Genomic DNA, 15,535 nt, shown 5'->3' with positions numbered 1-15,535 from the left:
CACCCCACCCTTTCTCGCCTAACCCTAATCCGCGCCGCCCTAAAAAACCTTGCCGGCGGTGAACGTGACTTACTCCGTTCACCCTGAAAATAACACCTTGGGTTCCCCTAACCTTCCTCTTGCTACTACACTCGTTGGTTTGCCTCGAATAGGGCCGGAACTCTTCGAATCTCGATTTGAAGTTTTCCGGCCAGTTGATAGTTTGTCCGATTCGGCCCAAATTCACACCCTACAACCCCCATCCTTTCCTCAACTCCAATTTGTGGTTGTTTCTTCTCGAATCACCCTGAAATGTCCCAAATATTAGATCTAAGAATCACGGCCCAAACCCTAAAATCAAATCCTTCTGATTTCGAATCGTAGCACCCTTAACCATGTGTTCTCGTGTAAGAACACATGGTTGGGGATGTTACGCGTCAAAAATCTAAAAGGGTTCGTATGTTCTTGACTGGCCGGAGTTTTTTTTTTTGCCTTGGTGAGTTGTTCTGTTCTTTCTTTTACTGATCTTTACTCGCATGGTTAAAATATTACTTACAGTCATTGTTTCATTATTGTCCTGTTAATTTTTAGTTTAACTTTGGGTTCTGTTAATTTTTCTAAGTTTGTTAGTTGATTGAATGATTATAATTTTGTGGATTAATAATTAGTTTAAGTTCTTTTAATGTTATTCATGGTAGCTTAATCACAGTCTATTTTCGTTTTAGCTTATTTGAGTTGGTTAGTTGAACATCATTGAGTTAGTCAGTCTGATTAGCTGGTCTCTGTTTGTTAATTGATTAATTTTAGTTGGTTTCTGATTATTAATTAATTGATTTAGATTAGTTTCAGACTGGGTTAAGGTATTGGGTTTAGTTATTAAGGGTAAGGGTAAGGTCAGTGATTCTAAGAGGCTTTCAGGGGTAGTCTGGGTAGGGAAAATGGTAGTTCTGATAAGAATAGTAATATCAAGGTATAAAGAAGGGCAGTATGGGTATTGTAGGGGTAGAGGAATGCTTGAGGACCTTCTAGAAAGGGTTTCAAGTGTAAATTTTAATAAGTACACTGCAGCTACTTGTTTAGCAAGATAAGAATAGAGGGACCAAAATGAAAATAGAAAGGGACTAATTAGAGAAATCAAAACTTAGTTCATTCTTTGGGGTTTTTGCCTATAAAAGGACATTAGATGCCTTGGAAAAGGGGGCTGCTCTCAGATTTTCTGCCTTGAGCCTTAAGTTTTAATCTGAGCATTCATTACTTCTGTATTTTAGTTGGCATTTCAATTTAAAGTTATTCAGAAAACAAAACATCAAAAATGGAAATCTGAAATAGTTCCAGAGTTTCATTCTCAGTATTGGGTTTCAGTTATGAGGGACAGGGGTATGTTAGCTTGATTTGTGGAAATGGGCTTGCATTTCTGATTTTGAAGTAATTTGTATGTGTTTCTGTGTTGTCACATTGCTGGGTTGCTGCTGCTGTTGTTCAAAATACTTGAACCCTCACCTTTTCTCTATTTCATATTCAAATTTCCAGGTACATTTCCCTGAATCTCAATGGTGTATGTTGAAGTTGAAATGAAGTGTTCCAGGGCTTGTTATTCAATTGAAAGTAGTCTGTCTCTTTAATAATAGCAGTAGTGTACTTCCTTGTTATGTAATTGGCAGAATGTGTATATTGAACTTGTTCATTATGGTAGATTACATGTTTAGAACTGTTTAATTGGGCATCTGGGTAGTCAAATTCTTGTGTATAATCCGGGGTGAAGTTCTTTGAAAATGAGCATTGCATGTTTATATTGTTATTATTTTCTGTTGCTTAAGTTTCATGGTATGCTGAAATCAAATTTGCAAAAGTAGCAATTAATTTAGAATTCAACATGTTTGGCTGTTTTAATTTTGGATCTAAAATGAGTTGGGCACAGTTTCATGCTAGATCAACTTTGGGCCTGGCGGATGTGCAGGCAGCCCAGACTGTGGTTAGACAAGGGATTGAAATAGGGCCCAAGGATTCAATCCCTGGGCTGTGGGAATGCAAGCCCAGTCTTGGGCCTGCTCTGGGCCTGACGCCAATGTGCTCTAAAGGGGTTGTGTCCACAGCCTCGGCTTGGTTGGGCTTCGTGACTCAGGGCCCATTCATTTGGTATTTTGTCCGTATTTTCTACTTCAAATTCAACAAATTATAGGCCCAATTAATTAAAATCCTTAAGTAGTTAATGACACAATTACTCTATTGCATAGGCTAGGAAATGGTGTTTAGCGAATTTCACCGCATTTCCAAAATAACAATACGTTAGAATCTTTAAGCACGTCCTTAATTAAATCACTTTCTTAAACTCAGGTGCGCATTGATGCGACCCAAATCCAAATCTGGATAAAGCCAAAATGTGTCGATAATCGCGGGTGCATTGATTGCAACGTGGTTCAAAACATGTTTTCGCGACATCGTAATTCTTATAAAATAAATAATGATAGAAAAGAGCTTTACAAATTGAGACGGGCCTTATTGCACGAATTGAATAAAAGTGGGTCCTTTAGTAAATAATTATCGAAATAATTAGAATTTGGGATAGCCATTTAGCGAACTTCATGGTTTTTCCCCAAAGTGACACTACGTTAGTATCTTGAGGCACGATTTAATTAAATAACTTTTCTAAAAAATCGGGTGCGCATTGATGCGACTCAAATCCAAATCTCGATGAAGTCGAAATGTGTTGACAACTACGGGTGCATTGATTGCGACGCGGTTCGAAATGTGTTTTCCTGACATCGTAATTCTTTAAAAATAATTATAATAAAGGCGATTTACGAATAAAAAGCTCTAAGTTAACATGTATTAAAATCAGATAGAATCAAATACAACAGGTAAGCGACCGTGCTAGAACCACGGAACTCGGGAATGCCTAACACCTTCTCCCGGGTTAACAGAATTCCTTACTCGGATTTCTGGTTCGCAGACTACTAACAGAGTCATAATTTCCTCGGTTCGGGATGCAACCGGTGACTTGGGACACCATTAATCTCCCAAGTGGCGACTCTGAATAATTAATAATCAAATCCCGTTCCGATTGTCCTTTAATTGGAAAAACTCCTTTACGCTCCTCTTGCGGGGTATAGGTAAAAAGGGAGGTGTGACAGCTCTGGCGACTCTGCTGGGGATCGAACCCAGAATCTCTGGTTTTGCAGGGTTCAGAATTCGAGCTTAAGATAAATTGTTGTATTTGGTTGTATCTGATTTTCCTACATGTTTTGTGCTGAATGTGCTAAATGTTACCGCTTTAATATTATCTGAACTGTATATAAACTGTGCCGACACCCTTCTCTCTTCACCTCCGGGGATGTGCTTACTGGTTGAGACTCCCTATTCTATTAGTGTCATACCCTGAAATAAGAAAGAGGCCGGACAAGTTACGAAGCCGGATGGCCTTTTGGTTCCCGGTAAGTTGCCCCCTCCTCGACTCGAGTTGTCCGCTCAAGTACACAGTCTAGAACACCGACCCAGGTTTTGAACATAGAATAACGTGACTTCATGCAGGATCCCTAGTAGGAACGCTTATTTGTATCACGTTGCATTTGACCTAGGGGACTCAACACAGGGGTTGGGTCCGTCTAGGACTAGCAACCTGAAATGAAAAGACCATCCTGATGCATCCTATTTGCTCTGTACATATATTTGTTTCGAACCTGCATGTTGACCGGTTTTTAAATCTCGGGAATGTTTGAAAATAGAAAAAAAAAAGAAAAGAGGAAAAAAAAAAGAAATATCAGTTAGGGAGTTAATTGATTATCAATGACCAATTACTGGCGAAACTCTGCGAAATTTTGAAAAAAAAAAGAGGAAAATGTTTTATTTTGTTTTACTAAAAAAAAGCAAAGGAAAAAATAGAAAAAAGAGTCTTTTATTTTTGGAAAGTCGGTTGTTGAAAAAGAAAAGGATAAAAAGAGTCTTTGTTTTAGTTTGAAAAACATAAGTCGTTTCATTGTTTGTTAAAAAAGGAAAGGAAAAAAAGAGTCTTTTATTTTTAGTTTGGAAAAATAGGTTGTTTTATTGTCTGTGGAAAATAAAAAGAAAAGAGTCTGTTATTTTTAGTTTGGAAAATAGGTTGTTTTATTATTTGTTAAAAAGAAAAAAAAAGAGTCATGTTTCTAAAAATAGTTTTTATTCGCTTATGAAATGCCAAAAATAAAAATGGAAAAGAGTCATGTTTTAAAATAGTTCGGTTAATTTGCCCGAACTACGTATGGTTTGATTCTCACAGGGCGTGAGATACGTAGGCAACCCTTATCGGGTCCAACTTCCCTTTTGCAAAAATAACCAAAAATATCAAAAATTTTAAACCAGGTGATGCCGTTTTTGTCAACAATAGCCAAATGTTCCCAAACGGAGCGCCGAAAGGCTGACTTTGCATAAAACAACCACCTTTGGTCGTATTTCGATTTTTGACCCTCACAGCATTAAAATCTTCGCACTCAGGCATTGAAAGGCCGTGTCGCAATATCGGGTCTTGTATCTAAAAAAAATTAGAATTGAGAATTGAGTTTTTTTACATGAAGTATAGGGGTAATTTTGAGTCAATAATATAGGTAGTTATTTCTTGGAATAAAATAAAAGTTATCCTTTTGTTTGCTTAAACACTTTAATAAATGTGCAGGATGAGCACGATGATAAACGAGCCTTTTTCAATAATGACCAAAATCCCTTTTGAGCTGCAATTGTGGTGGAATGATCTGGGTAACGAAGGGCAAGACGAAGTGAGAAAATATTTGAAAGACCTTCCTGATTTATTAAACATTCAGCCTCGGGGGGATATCGTCAGGGCATTGGTCGCTCATTGGGATGCAGCACATAATGTGTTTCATTTTTCAGACTTCGAACTCACCCCAACGTTAGAAGAAATAGCGGGGTACATTGGAAGTGACCAAGCTCCATTGAGATTCAAATACTTGATTGCTCCTAGGGCCATTACCATACACCGATTCTTGGATTCCTTGAAAATACCCCGAAAAGTTCATCATCCAGATTTTGCAAAGGGTTTCTGCAGTTTCCGCTTCATGTATGATCGATATGGCCATGTAGGCGGGTTCAATAATCCAGACTTTAAGCTGTGCAGCAAAAATAGCCGACAAAAATGGGAGGACCACAGACGAGTGGCATTTATGATAGCTTTTTAGGGTCTCCTAATATTCCCAAGGAAAGATGGCAATATTGATTTGAAAATAGCAGGCATCGTCAGTACTTTGCAAACCATGGGGAAAAGCACTTTAGCACCTATGATTGTGGCTGATATCTTCAGAGCTCTCACTGCGTGCAAAGCTAGGGGCAAATTTTTTGAGGGATGTAACTTATTGTTACAGATGTGGATGATTGAGCATTTGTGCCCACGCTCTCAGGTATTGAGTTATGGTTCAGCTGAGAAAACTTGTATAGGGGAATTTTGTACGAGAATCAAAGGGGCTAGTCTACCTGAAGGAGTCACGGCTTGGGCATTATTATTTCGGAACCTCAAAGCTAGCCAGATACAGTGGGTGCTTGGATGGTTGTCTGTCGAGGAAGTCATATATATGCCAGCAGCCCGACCGCATTTTTTGTTAATGGGACTCAAAAGCATACAACCTTATGCACCATATCGGGTTCTGAGGCAACTCGGTAGATATCAAGTAATACCGAGAGATGAAGATTTAAGTACCCAAGTGATCGAAATTAGTCCGACGGTCGATTCCCCGAGGAAGAGGTTCGTCAAATTTGGAGTGAGTGTCAATATCTGATGGCAAACACTTGTGTGTCTGATAGGGTCAAAGGGGAAATTGCTCCAGGGTATCACGAATGGTTCAGAGGTGACGTGGCATATGGGAGACCGGCTAAAAGACCTCATCTCGAAGATTTCGTTAAGTCATCCCAAGAGCAGTGGGATTGGTTAGCAAAGGAAGAAAGCTATCGAGTTGAGATTGGCAAATTAAAGCAACAAGTCAAGAGTCTGAAATTCGAGAACAGTGTACAGGTTGTCGCGGATCAAGGTGAAAAGAATAGACTAGCCAAAGAAAATGAAGCACTTAGGGCTCAGATCCGACAGTTGAAGATGACCATTGATAAGCAACCCAGGAGCCGGTCCGATGAACAATCAGTAAAAAGATTGGAAAGTGAAGTCAGAGAACGGCGAGATGAGTTAGGGAAGTCTGAAAAGGCCATGGCAGAGCTTAAGGCCCAGTGGGCGATGAGAACCGAGGAGCGTCGCCAATACTTGAATCAGTTGAAAAGGGACCATGAGAAAATTGCTGCCAATTTAAAGAGAAAGGTGGTGGCCCTTGAGGGTAAAGCGGTTAGGCAGGCCAGAGACTTCAAAACTGAAAGCGGCCACTGTTACAACTTGTTAGCCCAAATGGAGGCAGAAGTGCAACAGCTGCAAGACCAGCACTTACAAGACTCCCTAGCTTTAAAGACATGCAGCGATCAAATAAGACGCTTGTTCATAGAAAAGAAGCGAACAAAAGATAGGATTAGAGCCATTGCTCATGCTATTGTCAGGAGATGCCGGGTTTGTGAAGACATGACCCGTACCACTTTTATCTCAGCAGTGATGATCTATGTGAAGAAAACCATGAATGAGTTAGAGAAGCTTGAAAGGGATTTGGATCCTAGACCCGCGGCGAGGCCGAACGACGCCCCGCGGACACCTAAGTTTGAAGCACTAGAATATGAATAGTCTATGTCTGTAAGTGTTTACCATTTCGAGTCAGTCTTTTGTATGTTCGTCACCTCTCTGAGTTGAGTGTGTTTGCAAGTTTAGAGTTTTTGGTTTGATGGCAGATTGCATTTGTTAGTTTCTTTCCAAAACAAAAGATGTCAAGTTTGTAAGAGTCTGTTTATTAATGAAAGTTGAGCATTTTATTTTCAACCTTATTTTACAAACTACGCTTGGTCTGATTCGTGCAGGGTCACGATACGTAGGCAATCTTCGTAAGATTCGACCATAACCAAAAGGAAAAACAAACAAATAGAAGGAAAACCAAAAAAGAAAGAAAAAACGAAAGAGTGGAAAAACAAAGGGGAAGAAAGAAAAAGCGGAAAAACAAGAGAGGGATAAGGCGAAGAGAAGAAAAATGAAACAAGAAGTAAAATGACCGGGATGACGCATGCAATCAAGAAAACGCATAGTAGAAAGGATTAACTGTATAAGTGCATTCATGCCAACATGTGGTTATTAAATCTGTTAAGACTAATCACTAACAAAGTGGTTGTCTAAATGTGTGAGTCCAGGCAGGTGGTTAGTTGATTGGCAATTCTGGCAACTCATCCATACAACACCCGGTCAAAAGATCAAGTAAAAATGACAGGGCAGGATTCGGAAATCAGCATCGTAGACCCTTCGAACGAGGCCGAGGTAACAGATGTGGGTGCTATGAAAGAAGAGATGAGGAAATTAAAGGCACAAATGGCTGAAATGCATCGGGCATGGTCGCAAGGACACCCAGCACCACTATATCCTGCCAACCCGTCTTACATCCCACCCCTGACTCAAGCTCAGGAGCCTACCACTCCCTACGCGTCGTCAGCATTCCCTTATCAGGCCCAGGGTTATGGTACTACATCATACGCTCCCCCAGCTCCACCCTCTAAACAGAACCTTCCACCACCCATGGTTCCCGTCTTTGTGCCACCGCCCCCAGCTCCACTACATAGATCATCTAGTGAGCCGCTATTCCAAACTCATGACACCCAATATTACCCTCCCGAACCCACCTTTAAAGTACCTGAACCATATACCTATTCTCCCCATTTTGAAATCCCAGGAGAAGTTGAAAAACCGGTTAAGAATGCGGAGCAAGAGGAGGTGATTCGTAAAGTCAAAAGTCTGGAGCAATCCTTCAGGAACATGCATGGCTTAGGAAACCAAGTTAGCGTCGCATACAAAGATTTGTGCCCTTTTCCTGATGTACAGTTGCCTGTGGGATTTAAAATGCCAAAGTTTGACTTGTATGAGGGGCACGGTGACCCAGTAGTCCATCTTCGTGGTTTCTGTAGCAAAATGAGTGGTGCCGGGGGAAAGGATGAGTTGTTGATAGCATATTTCGGTCAAAACCTGAGCGGGTCAGCACTAGAATGGTACACGAGGCAAGACCCCGGCCGATGGTATACATGGGATGATTTGGCCCAGGCATTCATTGGCCATTTTCAATATAACCTCGAGATAGTACCCGATCGTCTGTCATTGTTAAAACTGGAAAAGAAGCCTGGAGAAAGTTTTAGAGAATTTGGTTTCTGCTGGAGGGAACAAGCTTCAAGGGTTGACCCTCCCATGAGGGAGAGTGAGATGGTAGATTATTTCTTGCAAACATTGGAACCTACCTATTTCGGTCATCTAGTGACATCTGTCGGAAAGTCATTTAATGAAGTGGTAAAGATGGGAGCCATGATTGAAGAAGGATTGAAATCTAACAAAATTTGAGCTACTCGGCGTTGAAAGCAACCACCCAGGCCATCCAAAGCGGCACTGGTGGTGTGCTAGGGAAAAAGAAGAAAGAAGAAGTTGCCGCAGTTGAAGCTAATGTTTGGTCCAGGCACAATAACCACCCACACTACTACAACCAACCCAGACCCCACCACCCAAACTATCAATATACCTCATACGGTTCAACGCAACATTATTATCCACCACCAGAACCACACTTTTCTATTCACCACGCCCAGACCTACACTCAGCCCCCAGTGCACTCACAATGGCGTGCACTGAACCCCCAAAGCACACATCCACCCTCACAAAACACCTATCCACTTCCCAGGGCTAACAGACCAGGAACCAACTTCCGCCCAAACCAAGCCTTTAGAAATGAGAAGGCCCCAAACAGAAAAACGTTTACTCCGTTGGGAGAATCTTACACTTCTCTTTTCCACCGATTGAAACAGTTGGGGATGTTGACTCCAGTTGAATCAAAAGCACCAAACTCTCATCCCAGAGACTTGGACCACTCTGTTAGTTGCGAGTATTGCTCAGGGATGCCGGGGCACGACACTGAAAAGTGCTGGAAATTGAAAAATGCAATCCAAGAGCTCATTGATAATCGCCGTATTGAGGTACAGGCTCCAAAGGCCCCAAACATCAATCAAAATCCGTTGCCAGCACATTATGAGGCCAACATGATTGAACTGATACATAAGGGAGCAGAGCCTAAGAAACCTTCGCAGGTAGTGATGATGATTCGTTCTACGGAGACCAAGGAAAAAACGTTGAGTGCAAGGTCAGGGGTTCAGTTAAAGGCAATAAAAGACAAGCCAGTGGTAGTAATGGGGAAAGTACCATTTGTATCTGAGAAAAAGCAGGAGCCAGTCAAGATAGTGGTACCAGGGTCAGTATCGGCGCCCGTGGTGTTTGTGAAGGGAGCTTATGTAGAACCGGTTGTCATAAAACCGGTAGTCCAGTTACCCGTGGTTGATAGCACAGTCGTACCGTGGAAGTATGACAAGATAGTGGTGACATACAAAGGAAAGGAGATTGAGGAAGAGAGTTGTGAAGCACAAGGACTAACCCGGTCGGGACGTTGCTTCACTCCTGAGGAGTTGAGAAAGGCTAAAGGCGCAAAAGACAATCCAGTGCCAGTTAAAAAAGCTGTAACGGAAGAAGAGGCAGAAGAGTTTCTGAAAAGGATGAAGGTACAAGATTATTCCATTGTTGAACAACTGAGAAAAACACCAGCCCAAATATCGCTGTTGTCGTTGTTACTTCACTCTGAGGAGCATTGCCGAGTTTTGATGAAGATATTGAATGAGGCTCATGTGCCTGACAAAATTTCAGTGAACCATTTAGAGACAATTGCCAACAAAATCATTGAAGTGAACAGGGTAACATTTTCTGATGATGAATTGCCTATGGAAGGCACAGAACATAACAAGGCTCTGTATTTGACGGTCAAATGTGAAGGTTCAATGGTTACTCGGGCACTAATTGATAACGGGTCGAGTGCTAATATCTGCACGTTATCCACATTGAACAAGTTAAAGATTGATGAGGATAGAATCCGCAAGAATAGCATTTGTGTTCGGGGGTTCGACGGAGGAGGAACAAACACGGTAGGGGATATTGTACTCGAATTGACTATTGGCCCAGTCGAATTCATGATGGAATTTCAGGTGCTGGATGCTGCAGTATCATATAATCTGTTGTTGGGTCGACCATGGATTCATGCAGCAAAAGTCGTGCCCTCCACGCTGCACCAAGTGGTCAAATTTGAGTGGGACCGACAAGAAATTGTGTTACATGGGGAAGACCCCACATACGCCATGAATGATGCCATTGTGCCCTTTATAGAGACCGAAGATGATAAGGGTCCATGGGTGTATCAGATCCTTGACACGGTTCCGGTGAGCAAGGTGCCCGAGGGTAAAAGCGTGCCATGTCCCAGGGTGTCAGCTGCGACCGTCATGGTAGTATCAGAAATGATGAATAACGGGTTCGTTCCCGGGAAGGGTTTGGGGGTTGAACTGCAGGGCATTACTCAACCCGTGTCCTTGCCCAAAAATGTGGACACCTTCGGGTTAGGGTTCAAACCAACAGCGGCAGATGTCAGAAAGGCCCGTAAGTTGAAGAAGAAAGCTTGGGTGCTCCCTAAACTAATTCCTCAATTGTCCAGGTCCTTCGTCAGGCCGGGTATCAAGAAACAGTCATTGGCAAAAATATCAGGCTCGTTAATTGAGGCGGAAGGTAATTTGGATAAGGTGTTCAAGAAAGTATTTGCTGAAGTAAACATGGTTGAGGCCGGGGAAGGGTCAAGCAGAGCAGACATACAGTACATCAGACCACGTGCTAACACCAACAATTGGGAAGCTACTCCTCTTCCAGTTCGGAGGGAGTCGTGGTAGTGGGTTTTGTTTTCCTTTTTGTCACCTGGATTATTCAAGGGTTTGTAGTCCAGTTGCTATGTTCCGTCCGTTTGGATGAGTTAAAACCTTGTTATCTTTATGTTTAATGAAATGCAATCTTCTTCGCCCCTAATTCTCTTTCCATTTTTCTTTTCTTTTCTTTCTTTGTACAGTTCTTTTTATGCTGATATCAATGACATGACATGCATGAGGAATCTTCGGCCCGATTTTAAAAGCCAATCTAGTTCAGAAGTAATAATACAAGAGATCGGGTGTTATGATGGGTTAGATTGTAACAGTGATGAAGCTTACGAGGAAATTAGCAAAGAATTAAGTCATTTTGAAGAAAAAACCAAACCTAACCTAAATGACACAGAAGCGGTTAATCTAGGGGACCAAGACAATGTACGGGAAACTAAAATAAGTGTTCATTTGGAGCTACAACTCAAGGAAGAGATAATTGGAGTGTTGCATGAGTACAAGGATGTTTTTGCATGGTCTTATGATGATATGCCGGGTCTAAGCACTGATTTGGTGGTTCATTAATTGCCCACTGATCCAGCACTCCTCCCTGTCAAGCAGAAGTTGAGAAAGTTCAAAACAGACATAAGTGAGAAAATCAAGGAAGAGATTACCAAGCAGTTTGAGGCAAAAGTCATTCAGGTGACACGATACCCTACCTGGTTAGCTAATGTTGTGCTTGTGCCAAAGAAAGATGGCAAGACCAGGGTGTGCGTTGATTATCGAGACCTTAACAAGGCAAGTCCAAAAGATAATTTCCCATTGCCCAACATCCATATACTGATCGACAATTGTGCCAAACATGATATTGGCTCTTTTGTGGATTGTTATGCGGGTTATCATCAGATTCTAATGGACAAGGAAGATGCAGAAAAGACGGCATTCATCACGCCGTGGGGAACATATTGTTATTGAGTCATGCCCTTTGGTTTGAAAAATGCTGGGGCAACTTATATGAGGGCCATGACAACCATATTCCATGATATGATACATAAGGAAATCGAGGTATACGTGGATGATGTGATCGTGAAGTCTAGACAGCAATCCGACCATGTCAGGGATTTAAGAAAATTCTTTCAAAGGCTTCACAGGTATAATCTTAAGCTCAATCCTGCGAAATGTGCTTTCGGGGTGCCATCGGGGAAGTTGTTGGGATTTGTAGTCAGCCGAAGGGGTATTGAATTAGACCCGTCAAAGATCAAAGCTATTCAGGAGTTGCCACCTCCAAAAAACAAAACCAAGGTGATGAGTTTGTTGGGACGATTGAACTATATCAGCAGATTCATTGCTCAGCTCACGGCAACGTGTGAACCAATTTTCAAGTTATTGAAAAAAGATGCCGCGGTCAAATGGACTGAAGAATGTCAGGAGGCTTTTGATAAGATAAAGGAGTATTTGTCAAACCCACCTGTGTTGGTCCCGCCAGAACCAGGGAGACCTTTGATTTTATATCTGACAGTTGTGGACAGTTCATTCGGCTGTGTACTGGGATAGCATGATGTTACGGGCAGAAAGGAGAAGGCTATCTACTATCTCAGTAAGAAGTTCACATCTTACGAGGTCAAGTATACGCATCTGGAAAGGACATGTTGTGCCATAACTTGGGTAGCACAGAAATTGAAACATTACTTGTCATCCTACACCACTTACCTTATATCTCACCTGGACCCGCTGAAGTATATTTTTCAAAAACCCATGCCCACAGGAAGGCTTGCAAAGTGGCAGATCTTACTTACAGAATTCGACATTGTCTATGTGACACGGACTGCCATGAAAGCACAGGCATTAGCCGATCACTTGGCGGAGAACCCCGTTGATGAGGATTATGAGCCTTTGAAAACCTATTTCCCTGACGAAGAGGTGATGCACATTGATGAATTAGAACAAGCCGAGGAGTCTGGATGGAAACTTTTCTTTGATGGGGCTGCAAATATGAAGGGCGTGGGGATAGGAGCAGAGCTTATTTTGGAGACAGGTCAGCATTACCCCGTTACAGCTCGGCTTCGTTTCTACTGTACAAATAACATGGCAGAATACGAGGCATGTATATTGGGACTGAGATTAGCTGTGGATATGGGTGTACGGGAAGTCTTAGTCATGGGTGATTCGGACCTACTAGTACACCAGATTCAAGGGGAATGGGAAACGCGGGACTTGAAACTTATACCGTATCGGCAGTGCCTGCATGAGCTTTGCCAGCATTTTCAGGCCATAGAATTCAGGCATATTCCAAGGTTGTTGACGCTTTGGCTACTTTGGCGTCAATGTTGCACCATCCAGATAAGGCTCACATTGATCCGTTGCAGATTCAGGTCCGCGATCAGCATGCTTACTGTAATGTGATAGAAGAGGAAATCGATGGAGAGTCGTGGTTCCATGACATCAAAGAGTACATCAAAGCAGGAATATATCCAACGCAGGCCACCGGTGATCAGAAAAGAACACTTTGACGGTTGGCAAGTGGGTTCTTCCTTAGTGGAGGGGTACTGTACAAAAGAACGCCAGATCCTGGATTGTTGAGATGTATAGATGCACGGCAGGCCACAACTATCATGACTGAGGTGCATTCCGGAGTTTGTGGACCGCATATGAGTGGGTATGTTCTAGCAAAGAAGATTCTCCGAGCAGGTTATTATTGGCTCACGATGGAGCGGGACTGTATCAATTTTGTGCGCAAGTGTCATCAATGCCAAGTGCATGGAGATTTGATTCATTCTCCGCCTTCAGAGTTACATACGATGTCCGCACCGTGGCCTTTTGTGGCGTGGGGCATGGATGTCATTGGGCCAATTGACCCAGCAGCAACAAATGGGCATAGGTTTATCTTGGTAGCTATAGATTATTTTACCAAATGGGTGGAAGCTAAGACATTCAAGTCTGTGACCAAGAAGGCTGTAGTTGATTTTGTGCATGCAAATATCGTTTGTCGATTTGGGATTCCAAAGGTAATCATCACAGATAATGGGGCTAATCTCAATAGTCATCTGATGAAAGAGACATGCGAGCAGTTTAAGATTACTCACAGACATTCGACTCCGTACCGTCCCAAGGCAAATGGTGCGGTTGAAGCGGCCAATAAGAATATAAATAAAATACTCCGAAAGATGGTTGAAGGATCCAGACAATGGCACGAGAAATTGCCTTTTGCAATGTTAGGATATCGCACCACCGTGTGTACTTCAGTAGGGGCGACTCCTTACTCATTGGTATACGGTACCGAGGCAGTAATACCCGCAGAAGTAGAAATCCCATCTCTGTGAATCATTGCAGAGGCTGAGATCGATGATGATGAATGGGTGAAAAGCCGTCTTGAGCAGTTGAGTTTGATCGACGAGAAAAGATTAGTATCAGTGTGTCATGGCCAACTGTACCAACGAAGAATGGCAAGAGCATACAACAAGAAAGTACGTCCGAGGAAATTTGAAGTCGGGCAATTAGTACTGAGGCGGATCTTGCCTCATTGGGCTGAAGCAAAAGGAAAATTCGCCCCAAACTGGCAGGGACCATTTGTAGTAACCAGAGTGTTGTCTAATGGAGCATTGTATCTGACCGATGTAGAAGGAAAATGTGTAGAAATGGCCATCAATTCCGATGCGGTCAAAAGATATTATGTATGATTTCTTTATCAATTCTGAATGCGTTTGTTTGTATTTGGCATATCATAAAATTTGAAATGACGAAGGCGTTTTGTTCTGCTATCTAAACACGTTACCCTTTTTTCAACCTCGTTGAGCCTTATTTGTTTTCCTTCACACCCCTCTTTCGGAATCAATGACACTATCAAAGAACACAGGTGCCGAACATAAGGAAAAGGAAACAAAAGAGGAAGAAAAGCAAGGGAAAAAGAAAAGAAAAGAAAAGAAAGAAGAAGAAAAATAAATATATAAAAATAATAATAATAATAATAATAATAATAATAATAATAATAAAAAGAGAAAAGAAAAGAAGAAAAATAGAAGAAAAATGAAAGTGAAGGAAAAGAGAAAGAGAAGGAAAAGAACAAGAAAAGAAAAGACAAGAAAGATAAAAAAATAAAAATAAAAAAAAACAAAGATAACTATGATACAATGAACTACGTTTGACTTGATCCCGAAAGGGTACGTAGGCAGCCTTACTCCGAGGCTCAGTCATATCAAATAAAAATCCTAAAATTCCCAAGCAAGAAATTGGGGCAGAAATTGCGAGTGTTATGAAAGATGGATTCCGAAAGTTGTATTTTGAACCCAGTTGAATTGTTTTGAGCCTTTTATACTTTTCTTTCTAACCCAATCCAAAAGCCTACATTACGGTCCAAGAAAGACCTTCTGATCAATTTTTGATAAATGCCAAATCGAGCAGGTAGCGGTAATTCATGACAACGGCCACACTTTGGTTCAAGCAAGAAAGAACGAAAATAAATGAGAGAGTCTTATCGGTGAAAACCCTCACGGGCACCGTAAGGCGACTGGAGCTGAGAGAAAAATAAACGACAGAGTCTTATGGGTGAAAACCCTCCCGGGCACCTTGAGGCGAAAGTGAGTTGGAAGACAGTTAAAAGGCAAAAGTTTGTTGGTTGAAGAATGTTTCGAGGTACTGCAGGAAAACTAGGGAAAGGTCTGGGTAGTTTAAACAATTGACGGAAGTTCTGGGCAACAAAGTATGGCAATTGAAAGTTGGTTATTTGGACAGATTAGGACGATTAATCCAAAAT

The sequence above is a fragment of the Nicotiana sylvestris genome, chromosome 4 (assembly GCF_000393655.2).
Source record: "Nicotiana sylvestris chromosome 4, ASM39365v2, whole genome shotgun sequence".
In the NCBI taxonomy this organism is placed as follows: domain Eukaryota; kingdom Viridiplantae; phylum Streptophyta; class Magnoliopsida; order Solanales; family Solanaceae; genus Nicotiana; species Nicotiana sylvestris.
The sequence above is the reverse complement of the archived record's forward strand: the minus strand, read 5'-3'. Positions refer to the sequence as shown.